Source organism: Sinocyclocheilus anshuiensis, unplaced genomic scaffold (assembly GCF_001515605.1).
Source record: "Sinocyclocheilus anshuiensis isolate Anshui unplaced genomic scaffold, SAMN03320099.WGS_v1.1 scaffold543, whole genome shotgun sequence".
In the NCBI taxonomy this organism is placed as follows: domain Eukaryota; kingdom Metazoa; phylum Chordata; class Actinopteri; order Cypriniformes; family Cyprinidae; genus Sinocyclocheilus; species Sinocyclocheilus anshuiensis.
Window position 1 is genome coordinate 162,389 of NW_015552590.1, and position 12,760 is coordinate 175,148.

General features: G+C 32.4%; 1 pseudogene; it reads right to left on the reverse strand.

Moving 5' to 3' along the window:
• The window catches only part of LOC107665510 (low-density lipoprotein receptor-related protein 1B-like), a 312,996-nt pseudogene that overhangs the window by 51,797 nt on the left and 248,439 nt on the right, over positions 1-12,760 (reverse strand).

The window sequence follows — 12,760 nt, forward strand, 5'->3', positions numbered from 1 at the left end:
CTTTTTTTTTTTTTTTGAAAGCTGTGAAAACACAATTGTTGAGTTTTTATTTTGCTATTTGAGCAAATGTGAATACAAAAAAAGGATGTAATCCCCCATTCACTGCTACAGAAGATTACCCAACTATGACGACTTCCCCTGCTGAGAAAGGTCCATGGAAGATACAGACAAAATAAACAAAGATATTAAAAGCAAGAAAAATAAACATGAAAGAAAGAAAGAAAGAAAGAAAGAAAGAAAGAAAGAAAGAAAGAAAGAAAGAACAGATGGAGCACAGATTTCCTTGATCACAATAAGTGAGCACTGCTGTGTCACTCCTCTAACTCTATTATCAGTCTCTCTGCATCTGGCTCCAGCTCTCTGCAGATTATCTGCCCTGACATCACAACTTCACGACCCAATGAGAGCTTTTATATCCTCCCAGTGATGTTTCTGTGTGAGGCTCCCAAGGTGAATCCAACAGAGGAAAAGAAATCCAATCTCTGTCTGGATTCACTCCCACCCAGCAAGTGAGCAAATACACCAGGGTATTACTGCAAGACGCACACATACTTCAGAGTGGGAATTCATCTCTAGATTAATAGGTGACCATATATGAGTCATATTTTCTCTCTTGTCAGAGCGAAATCATGCAAAAATAGAACCTTTTGTACACAAATAGACTCTAAAATGTAAGCTTGAGTCTAACAAACACTCTTCAGTAGCCTGTGTCCATTAAGGCTCTAGGGAAATGCAGCATGCTGATATTGAATACATAACATGTTTGTATTAGTGTCTGTTGTGATGTAGATCAGTGAGGGATCTGTGAGCTCACTTTTAATTGAAAGAGATGGAGAGATTGATAGTGAAAGAATGAGAGAGGGGGAAAAAAAAGTGGTAGGCAGACTGACTGCACATAGAATCACAGCTTATGAAATCTACAAGTCTGACGTGACAGCTGGGAAACCTTCAAGACAATGTTGATCTTTAGTAAATAATGCTGAGCCAACAGCGGCGTTAAACTGGCACTGATTTGTTTTGAGTAGGTTGTGTACCATCACATGTTTCAGACAAATGCCAACTAGTAGGTTCAAGCGCAACTTCAAAGGAAAGGAGGTGGAAAAGAAAGAAAGAAATTGAATGAAAGGAAAAGGAAAAATACAGGAAAATGAAAAGCACACTAAAACTCACAGGAACATTTTAAGTAAAAAGAAATAATGGAAAAACTGAGGGGGAAGACAATGGGAAAAGGGTAAATGGCAGGACGAGGAAGAGAAAAAAGGGAAGGGAAAGAGGGAGAGGAAAAGGACAGAGAAGGAAAAAGGAAGAAAATGAAAAGCAAAAACAAAGAAAAATACATGTAAAGTAAAAGGAAGGAAAGAAAAAAAACAGGGAAAAGGGAAGGGGAACAGAATTAACACTAGGAAGATGAAGAGGAATGGGATGGGAAAGAAGAACAGGAAAAAGGAAGAAAATCAAAGTAAGGCAAAAGGAAAATCAAAGGAAATAGACAAAGGAAAACAGGTTAAAGATTGGGAAAATGATGAATGGGAGTAAGAGGAAAGGGAAGGGAAAGAGGAATAGGAAAGAAGGGAAAATGAACAACAAAGGAAATTAAAAGTAAAGTAAAAGGAAGAGAAGGAAAACAAGAGGGTAACGTGAAGGGAAACAGGAAAGGGAAGGAAAAAGGAAGAACATGAAAGTAAGTTAAAAGGAAAAACAAAGGAAATGAAATGAAATGCAAAGTAAAAGGAAGTACTGCAAAAGAAAACAGGTTAAAGAAGGGAAAGATGAATGGGAGGAAGAGGAAAGTTAATGGAAAGAGGAATCAGAAAGAAAAGAAAAAAGATGAAAATTAAAAGTAAAACAAAACGAAAGGAAGGAAAAAACGAAGGAAATGAAAAGTAAAGTAAAAGGAAGTAAAGGAAAACCAGAGGGGAAAGGGAAGGGGAAAAGGATAAACACTAGGAAGACAAATGGGAAGGGAAGGAGGAAAAGGAAATGGATAGAAGTAAAACAAAAGGAAAAACAAAGTAAAAGATGTAAAGTAAAAACAGACAGGAAAGAAAAGGAGAAACAACAGGGAACAGGAAGTGGAAAAAGAAAGTAAAGAAGTATCATTGAGGTGGAAATTATGCCATTGTGCTCTGCTTTCTGCTGCAAGCACAAGTCTGACTTACATCATGATCACATTTTGAATAAATGATGGCAGTGGCTCTGTAATCTAGTAAATAAATGGTCCGAGCTCACGCCACAGCACAGAGGAAAAACAAAGCAACATACATGGCTGTTTATCACGGGCTCCGATACCTGGAGCTACAGGACCGCTGCCATTAAAACCAAATTGCAGATCAGTGTGAGAGATCGATTCTGCCATTCAGTGGGACACTTTCTCTGCTAACTGTCAATCAATGTCACAGGGCTGACAAAAAACATACAGCTGCACTCCAGCGGACAGTAGTTAGCAACATCCCGAGAAGACAGGGAAAATACCTATCTGCATTTCAGGGAAATTTATATAATCACTACTTGGGCGACACAAACTTCCAGAGCAATCAACGCACAATCTCATTCTCACTGTGTGTTTCACTCTCCTTTGAAAGTGTGAAGCTAGAGGCTGAAGACACAGCTGAAGTGTGATGAGATCCACTGGGCTTTAGGAGCTCCGAGTACTGGAGAACTTGTTCTGTGTCTATATGACTCAGCCATCAGGGGAAAAATAGGGAATAAATATGGAGATTTGAGACAACAGTCACACACAGAGTGATGAAGCACTTTTGGACACTGTTTGAGACCCATGTGCTCTTTAGAAGAAAAAGACGGCTCAGTGTCACACACTGACGCACCAGCGTTAGTTTGTAAATCCCTCTCTGAGGATTCAACATCTATGTGGCACACACTGCGGAGCGTGATATCAATCCGTTTTTTGTTCTTTTTTTTTTTAGAAACCCTGCTGTGCCTGTATGTCTAGTAGTGTTAAGAGCCAAGTGTGATAAGAGGAACATATGAAAGCTGAATGTACTTAAATGTCAAAGCATTCAGATGTCAAAAGAGACAAGAAGATTAGAGCATGATTACAGGTAGGGCTGCACGATAAATCGCATGCGATATTTAACGCGCATCTAATTACAGGATTAAACTAAACTACTGTAAACAACGCAGAGCACATTGAAACTAAACTAAGCAACACAGAAAACTGAAACTAAACTAAATAATGAAACACGGCACAATGAAACTACACACGACATAATGAAACCAAACAAAACAACAAAGCAAAGCACAAAGTAACTAAACAACAAAATACAGCCCAATGAATCTAAACGCAAGGAAACTAAACAACAAAACATGGCATAAACTAAATAACAAAACAGAACACAATGAAACTATAAATAACACAATGAAGTGACGTAAACTAAATAACAAAACAGCACAATGAAACTAAACGACAAAATGCACAATGAAACTAAAAACTAGAGGTCGACCGATAGTGGATTTTGCCGATACCGATAGCTAGGTTGGACCACACTGGCCGATACTGATTAATTAACCGATAGTTTTAAAATCGATACTCAACAAAATAGTGCTTTATTAACAAAAACAGTACTGAACCATACTAGTAGTAGTAGTAAAAATAATAAAAAAAATAATAAACAAATAGCACGTGCTGTCAGTGATTTCAACCACTAGAGGCCGCTCTCGCACTGTGTAATGACAGCAGACCCTTCTCAGCCGCTCCAGCAATGGACGCAACCCGGAAAACTATCGGCATGGATTTTTGCCGATAACCGATAGTTCCAGCAATCAACTATCGGTGCCGATTAATCGGCAAAACTGATACATTGGTCGACCTCTACTAAACACAACAACAAAACTAAAAAAAAAAAACAGCATAATGAAACTTAACAAAACAACAAAGCACAATGAAACTAAACAATGCAGGGTAATGAAACTATGCTAAATCAAACTAACTAAACAACACACCACAATGAAACTAAACTAAACAAAACAATGCAAGCCCAATGAAACTAAACTAACTAACATCACAATAAAACTAAACAAAATGAAACAAAAGTAACTAGACAACACAGCACAGTGAAACTAAACAAAACTAAACCAAACAAACGAAACAGCACAATTAAACAGAACAAAAATAAATAACGGCACAAATATAACTAAACAATGAAGCACAAATGAACTAAACAAAACTAAACCAAACTAACTAAACAACACAAAACAGCACAATGAAATTAAGCAAAGCAGCACAAAGAAACTAAACTAAATAACATCACAATAAAACTAAACAAAATGAAACAAAAGTAACTAAACAACACAGTGACACTAAACAAAACTAAACCAAACAAACGAAACGGTACAATTAAACTTAAATGTACTAAAATAAATAACAGCACAATAAAACTAAACAATGCAGCACAACTGAACTAAACAAAACTAAGCCAAAATAAACTAAACACAATACAGCACAATGAAATTAAGCAATGCAGCACTACGAAACAAAACTAAAAAACAAACCACAATAAAACTATACTAATAGCACAATAAAACTAAACAACAAAAAAACAGAATGCAACTAGACAAAACTAAACCAAAAAAAAAAAAACTAACTAAACTTAATAACAAAGCACAATTAAACTAAATAATAGCACAATAAAACTAAACAGAATGAAACAAAAGTAACTAAACAACACAGCACAACGAGACTTAAAAAATGAAACCAAACATACTAAACTAAATAACAAAGCACGATTAAACTAAATAAGACAAGCACAACAAAACTAAACAAAACAACAATACATAGCACAATGACTAAACTAAACATGGCACACTAAAACTAAAACAAAACTCAAATCTAAACAAGGCACAATGAAACTAAATCAAACTAACCAACATAAAACAATGAAACTAAACGAAACAATGCACATCACAGCAATAAAACACACCAAACTACAGCAAAACAAAATACAAACACTATAAAAAAATAACACATTTGGATTTTCATTCACTGCATAACTTTGTACAAGTTAAATAAGAGATTAAATGCAGAATCACGTACTGCAGTTCTCCTCGTCTGAATTGTCGCTACAGTCGCTCTGCCCGTCACACCTCCAGTGGTCCGGTATGCAGTTGTTGTCCTTGCAGCGAAATTCATGCGGCCCACATGTCTTTTCATCTGCATACACAAACAAACAAAGCATTAATCTGAATTTCCTCATTACAATAACTGTGTAAAACAAATCCTGAGCTCTTAGATAAACTAAACTATAACATGTTTTACTTTAGAAACTGTACTTTTTACACCGTATTCAGACTTCAAAACATTTATTAACATGTTTAACAGAAAACAAGGATTTGGTACAAAGCATATTTTTGAAGTTTTGTAAGTTGGTATATTTTACCAACAAATGTTTACTCATGTTTATTATTTTTTTTACCATACCTGTCTTTTTTTTTTACTGTAAACGTAACATTTTTTTAACTAAACTAAAAACGACACAATGAAACTAAACAAACATGCACAGCACAATGAAACAAAACAAAAACTAAACTACATTAAAATAATATTAAAACTAAACATGGCACAATGAAAATGAACAAAAGAACAAAACAGTGCAATTAAACTAAACAAAAACAAAACAATGAAACTTCATTAGCTTATTAAATTTTGCATTAAAAAAAAAACAGTGACTTTTTTCAGTTTATTTTAAGGTGCAAAGCATATTTTTGTAGTTTGTTTTGTAGGTTGGTATATTAATATTTTACCAATAAAATGTACTAACTTACTACTGTTTACCTGTTTTTAACGTTTCCAGCAAACACACTGGCACAACAAAGTCAAACTAAACATGGCACAAATTAAAGAACAAAAAATTACATCAAACTAAACTTTATAAAAAAAATAATTTCATTAAAAAAATAATCAAATAAATAAAAGAGAATATTCAAAACCCCACGATAGTGACGTTTTCAGTTTATTTCAGTTTAAGGTACAAAGCATATTTTTGAAGTTTTGTAGTTTGTTTTGTAAGTTGGTATATTTTACCAACAAATGTTTACTCATGTTTATTTTTTTTACCATACCTGCCTTTTTTTTTTTTTTTACTGTAAACATAACATTTTTTTAAACTAAACTAAAAACGACACAATGAAACTAAACAAACATGCACAGCACAATGAAACAAAACAAAAAAAACTAAACTACACTAAAATAATATTAAAACTAAACATGGCACAATGAAAATAAACAAAATAACAAAACAGTGCAATTAAACTAAACAAAAACAAAACAATGAAACTTCATTAGCTTATTAAATTGTTGCATTAAAAAAACAGTGACAGTGACTTTTTCAGTTTATTTTAAGGTGCAAAGCATATTTTTGTAGTTTGTTTTGTAGGTTGGTATATTAATATTTTACCAATAAAATTTACAAATGTACTACTGTTTACCTATTTTTAACGTTTCCAGCAACCACACTGGCACAACAAAGTCAAACTAAACATGGCCTAAATTAAAGAACAAAAAATTAAATCAAACTAAACTTTGTAAAACAAATTATTTCATTAAAAAATAAACAAATAAATAAAAACGAATATTCAAAAACCCATGGTAGTGACGTTTTCAGTTTAAGGTACAAAGCATATTTTTGTAGTTTTGTAGGTCGGCATATTACTATTTTACCAATAAATGTTACATTTTTCCAGCAACTGCACCTGCCAGGTTTTTTAACCTTACATTTAACACTTTTTTTTCTTCACAGAGTCCCACAAGGCTAAATCAAAGGCACAATGGTGTAAATCACATTTCCTTGCTCTGAAATAATCAACATGCTAATCCGAGCTGATTTGAGTACAGGAAATCAGAAATGCAATTTCCCCTCATCTGAATGTCGGCGACGACTAATCGTCGAGAGATGATGAGAACATAATGCATGATTAATTGACAATCACAATGCTGTGTTTGAGTCCTAATTCCCCGACTTAAAATGATATTAAGAGAATTCTAATTTAGAAAGAACAAGGCTGGAATATTAATATTTTCCCTCAAATAGCTTTAGGGCTTGAATCACCTTCAAGTTGGATGAAGAGAGAATTTCGCTCATTAAAACTTAATAGAGGATACGAGTATGTTTTTACACTCAATTTTATATGTTTAAAGGAAGAAAACTTATCTGAATCAAGTCAAAATACTGAAAAATATCCAAATATTTACTAAATTTCAAAGAATTTTAAAGACAAGCAAACAAACGCAGCAGGTGTAATGAATGAATTCTGTCTGTCTGTATGCTTTCAAAGAGCTACGGGCAGCGTTCTCGGCTAATTAGCTTTCGCCGACGTGCTGCCAACATGAGGCAGATCATGGTAAATAATTCAAAATAAATAAATTGGATCATGCGGTGATGTGAGAGGCCACATCCAACAAATTAAGAGCGGTGCTCAATGCGTCAGAGCATGGCGGCATGCTGAATCTTTCATGAGAGCTCAATCCAACCATCCATTCTTCTGAAACAACAATAATGTGGATATTTAGTCGTGACTCTGCAAAACACACGAACCAATGCTCCGCCATTCAAACCAGAGCAACCAATGAGAGAATGAGTTGTTGAGAACACAATGAAGAAGAACAAATCATATCGCTCCTCATAACAAAGTACTGCAGTATAACACTCATGAAAAACATTTTTGCATCAGGACAATCATAACCTCCCACTTAATACTACCTGCTGACACAATAAAAAAAAAAAAAAGAACATAATACATAATATTTTTCAATGTCTGATGCCAATGCCAGAAATTAGACAGAAGTGACTGAAAAAAATAAAAATAAAATACAAAATAATAATAATACTAATAATAATTAGTTGGAATATTTTAATAATTGTTTAAAATATTACGAATATTTCAACTTTTTTTTTTCAAATTACTTCTCAAAACAAACCAACTACAATAACATAACACAAACTACCTCAGTAATTAAAGTGACAGAAAAAGACTGATATTACATTTTATTTGCATTATATTTTAGTATAAGATAAAACTATTTAATTCCATTTGTATTTGCTCAAACTTCAAAAAATATGTTGAATAATTGTTAAAATATTAATACAAATATTTCATAATAATAATACTAATCTTTGTTTTTTTAACTGAGTGAATAATTTTTAAGTTGATGAACAAAACAAAACAAAAACAAAGCAAAAGCAAACGCAAACACAAAAGCAAAAGCAAAAGCAAAAGCAAAAGCAAAAGCAAAAGCAAAAGCAAAAGCAAAAGCAAAAGCAAAAGCAAAAGCAAAAGCAAAAGCAAAAGCAAAAGCAAAAGCAAAAGCAAAAGCAAAAGCAAAAGCAAAAGCAAAAGCAAAAGCAAAAGCAAAAGCAAAAACAAAAAACAAAACAAAACAAAACCCCAGCGTTGTAATCCAGTCCATTGCACTCAGTCTATCCATTTTCCAATGTCCATTTCCATCAAAAGTGTTGGTCCCCTTTTCATCTCAGTCACCATGTCAATATGCCATATCGATGTCTACTTTGTATCTTATGCAGCCACTAGTGGATGCGTTTCATCTTAATATCTCTTCAGGAAATGCCCCGTTTCCAAAGAGATGTAAGCAACTTATTGATTTTTTGAAGATGAAGCTCCATTCCGCTGATGGACATTCAGACCGACACTTAGGGAATGTACTCATGGTTAAAAATCAATACAGTATTATGCTGGGTTAATGTGAATATTCCATTATATCCTCTCAATGATGTAAAGTGCAGGAGTGAGTTGTGCATCTAGGGAAATCCAATACATCCTCCAGAGCAACAATATGGTCCAAATCCAAACACAATTCCAGCACTCAGAGAGAAAGAAAAAAACTCATTGAGAACTAAAGCTTTTTCAGACTTTAAGAACATTATAATCCTCACACTTTTGTCAGATATTTAGCCAATTATTATTATTATTATTATGATTATTATTATGATTATTATTATTAACTCAAATACAATTATTTATGATAAAAACAAATAAGTAAAAACAGATTCAAATATTATAATATATAAAACATTTATATTTACTCACAATTCCATCAAAAATATATTGAATTGTTATTGAGATAGAAATATATAGTTATAAAACAGTTTAATAATTACTGGCATTTTTGTAAACATTATTATTATTATTATTATTATTATAACTAAGACACAAATTATTTATGATAAAAACAAATCAGTAAAATCCAATTAAAATATTATAATACATATTATTTATTGAGATTAAAATATTAATTCAATATGTAATTCATATATAAGTAATGAACAGTAATAATTATCTACATTATTATTATCAATGAATACAATAATAAACAATGATAAACAAACAAACAAATAAATAAACAAATAAACAAACATTTTAATTATAATATTTATATAACTAAGTGTAATACTTTAATAGTTATTCACAATTATAAAAAAAAAACAACAACAACAAAAAACATATATAGAAATAGCTCAACTCATTATTATAATTAGTATCACAAATTGCAATTGCGATAATTGTAATCATTTCTGAGACTAAGAACATAATAAACCATACACTTCTGTCTGATACTGGACTAAATAAAAAATATTCAAATACAATTATTTTTTATTTGCATTATTATATAACTATAATTAAAATAAGCAATTTAAAAATAATTAATGACAATAAAAACTAATTAAAATATGGTGATATTATAATCATTTAAAATGTAAAAACAAAACAAACCTACACTGACATTTTTTTTTTCATTCATCCAATTAAAAAAAATTAGGGTAATGATTCACATCTATATTTTTTAACTTGAGCCAATGAAAAATAAATAACTTGCCAATTAATTTTTTAATTGGATGAATGAAACATTTTTTTCAGTGTAATAAGTCCTTTGCTTATATGTTAGAATTTCATGGATTCAAATTTTCTGAAGAAATCTGCAACACCTAAAAGAAAAGAATAACAACAAATAAATAAATAAATAAATAAATACAACTTTTTTTTAATTGTAAGCTGTGACAGGTCAGGAAAAGTTTCATTCCACCCTACCAGACAACTTTGCACACAACTTAAAATTATATTTCCGTGACTAAAAACCGTCAGTATGTTTTGAAGAACACTACTGCAGTGGAAGACTTTCTCCAAAGTCCCAAACGACAAAATGATGTCAAACTTCAGCTTACTTCCTCCTTGCAACGCACTAAACTTCCCCAGTAATGAAAGCCAGTGGGTTAGTTGGTCCCTTGGAGAGGTAGACGGTAACTGAGATTCAGTGCTGGACAGAAATGGACTATTTGAAAATGAAAACTTTTTTTGTTTTATAATGCTGGACGGATCAATATAAAGTAAAAAACGATTTACAAGACAATTTGTTACTGCGATGTGACCTAATGTACTTGACAGCCATTAAAGCTGCACAGAGAAACATTACCAGCAATAATGTGAGGACGTCCTTCAAAATGCTAAATGACACTGACATAAAGGACACTCAGAGGAAGTCTTTTTGTTCAAGATGTGAGGGCTTTAAAGTTTAAAGTCAACACTAAACAATCTTGAGCACATCAGCTGTATGATATAAAGTCCTTTTCGTCCCGAAAAGTGCATTGAATACAGAACACAAGCGAACGTTTTCACCACTCAAACTTTGTTCTATATTATTAGATTATGATCCTCCTGTCTGTAACCTTCACTATATATAATTCCATAATTCTCCTCCAAAAGTACTGGAAAACTTCTGACTAGTTTCTCAATACGATTATCACAAGGAATCAAGTGAGAAGATTCGCTGGAAATGTTTGGGAATAATTTTGGCAAATTATACTTTTGCATATAGAATATAAACTATAAAAACATGTTTGGGCTAAAATATACTTCAAATATAAATATAAATTTGAATATCAAATAAACATTTAAACAGTTGCAAACAGTATGACTTAAGGATTCTTTTATTATATTTTTGGTATTTACAAAACAAACAAACAAATAAATAAATAAGTATTTTTATACTTAAGTAAATTTATTTTTTAATTGTATAGTTTGTAATATAATTGTTATATAGTTTCAAAATAAATGTAAACTACATTAGTCATACTTTTTTGTATATTTTAAAATGTATTTTTAAAGTCATTCATAGTGATGAATTATTTTACTATTTATTCCATTCTATTTGGAATTCTTCCATTATTTGGGATAAAATATTTTTCATATATAAACATAACAAAGCTAAATATAGTAAATATATTTGAGCAAAAAAAATAAAAAATAAAAAAATAAAAAAAAACATTATATATATATACACACACACACACACACACACACATTGTATCCCAAAAAAGTAAATACATTTGAAATACAAGTTATTTTTTATTGTATAGTTTATAATAAAGTTGCAATATAAATCAAATGCATTTTTTTAATTATTGATAGTCATTATTAAATTATTAAAAATACTAAATAATAATTATTCAATTATAGTAATTATTATTATTTGTTTATACGTATTAAAGTATCAAATAATGAGCTCAAGAACATGCATCACGTCAAACTTGATAGGTAAATAAGTGAGAAGTCTCAATTAACAACTTCTGAACAATAATCACTTCCCCTGGAATAGTTACATGTCCTCTACAAACCAAAGCAGCTGCTTTACTTGACACGCGAAACATTGCTCTGCAAAAACACAGAAAAAGCAGAATCTGCATAATTATAGCACACTAAATCATCCATTTTGGGCCCAATTGGGAAGACTAATCGGTTAGCTGCTCATAAAGCAAACACAATGCAACCTGACAACGCTCGCCCTGAGAAAACTTTAGCGTTCGGGTGAGTGGTTTCCGGCGAAACGTCTCTTAGCACATCCACAAAACCCCAAGATCAGAGTAGGAACTCGGTTATGAAAGCGAGCAAAAGCTATCTTTATTCATCTGCATCAGTCCTCTGGGCAAACAGTTGGTGCAAAATTAAAGCAAATGGAATGTTTTAGGAGTTTAGACCAGCTGAAATTTGTCACGCCGAATTTTAATGAGGATATTTATGTACGTTGATGACGAGCATGTGGTAATGCGTGGCGACAGCGAGCGACTCACCGCAGTTGGCCTCGTCCGAGCCGTCGGCGCAGTCGGGGTCCTCGTCGCACACCCACAGCTTGGAGATGCAGTGCATTGTGGTCTTGCATTGAAACTGGGACGGCGAGCAAGTGTTCTCGGCTGGAGATGTGGAGAGAAGGAGATCATGTGATCAAAACTTTGAGAAGTTTAGTTGACAAACCACAGAATAACTTTTTCATAAGTTTTAGATCCGATTTTAGAGCTACTTTATGGAATCCAACAGTTTGTCGAGGCTTTATTCTGCTGCGACACTTTTTTTGAAAGAGTAGCACCATAAAGAATCAGTGACAGACTGCAGAAAACTGTGCTTTGATCTTCCCACAAACCCTAAGAAATGAAGCCATGGATTGTGCATAATAACAGGAACGCTGCTCGCAGCAGGCGATCTGAGGTCCGACAGTGATTGTCTTGCAGTTGATCGTATATAAGGAGGTGAATTTGCACACAAGCGCTGCTTTGATGGCTGTAGCAGCGGCGCTTTAAATTAGATGAATTAAGAGACATTTCTCAACATGCTTTTTTTTTGGCGACTTATGCTAAAACCCTCATGGAAGAATAAAATTGTACCTGAGAAGTTGGTGGTGCTAGTAACTTTTATTTTATAATTTTTTTTTTTTTATTTATTATAAATACATTATATATATATA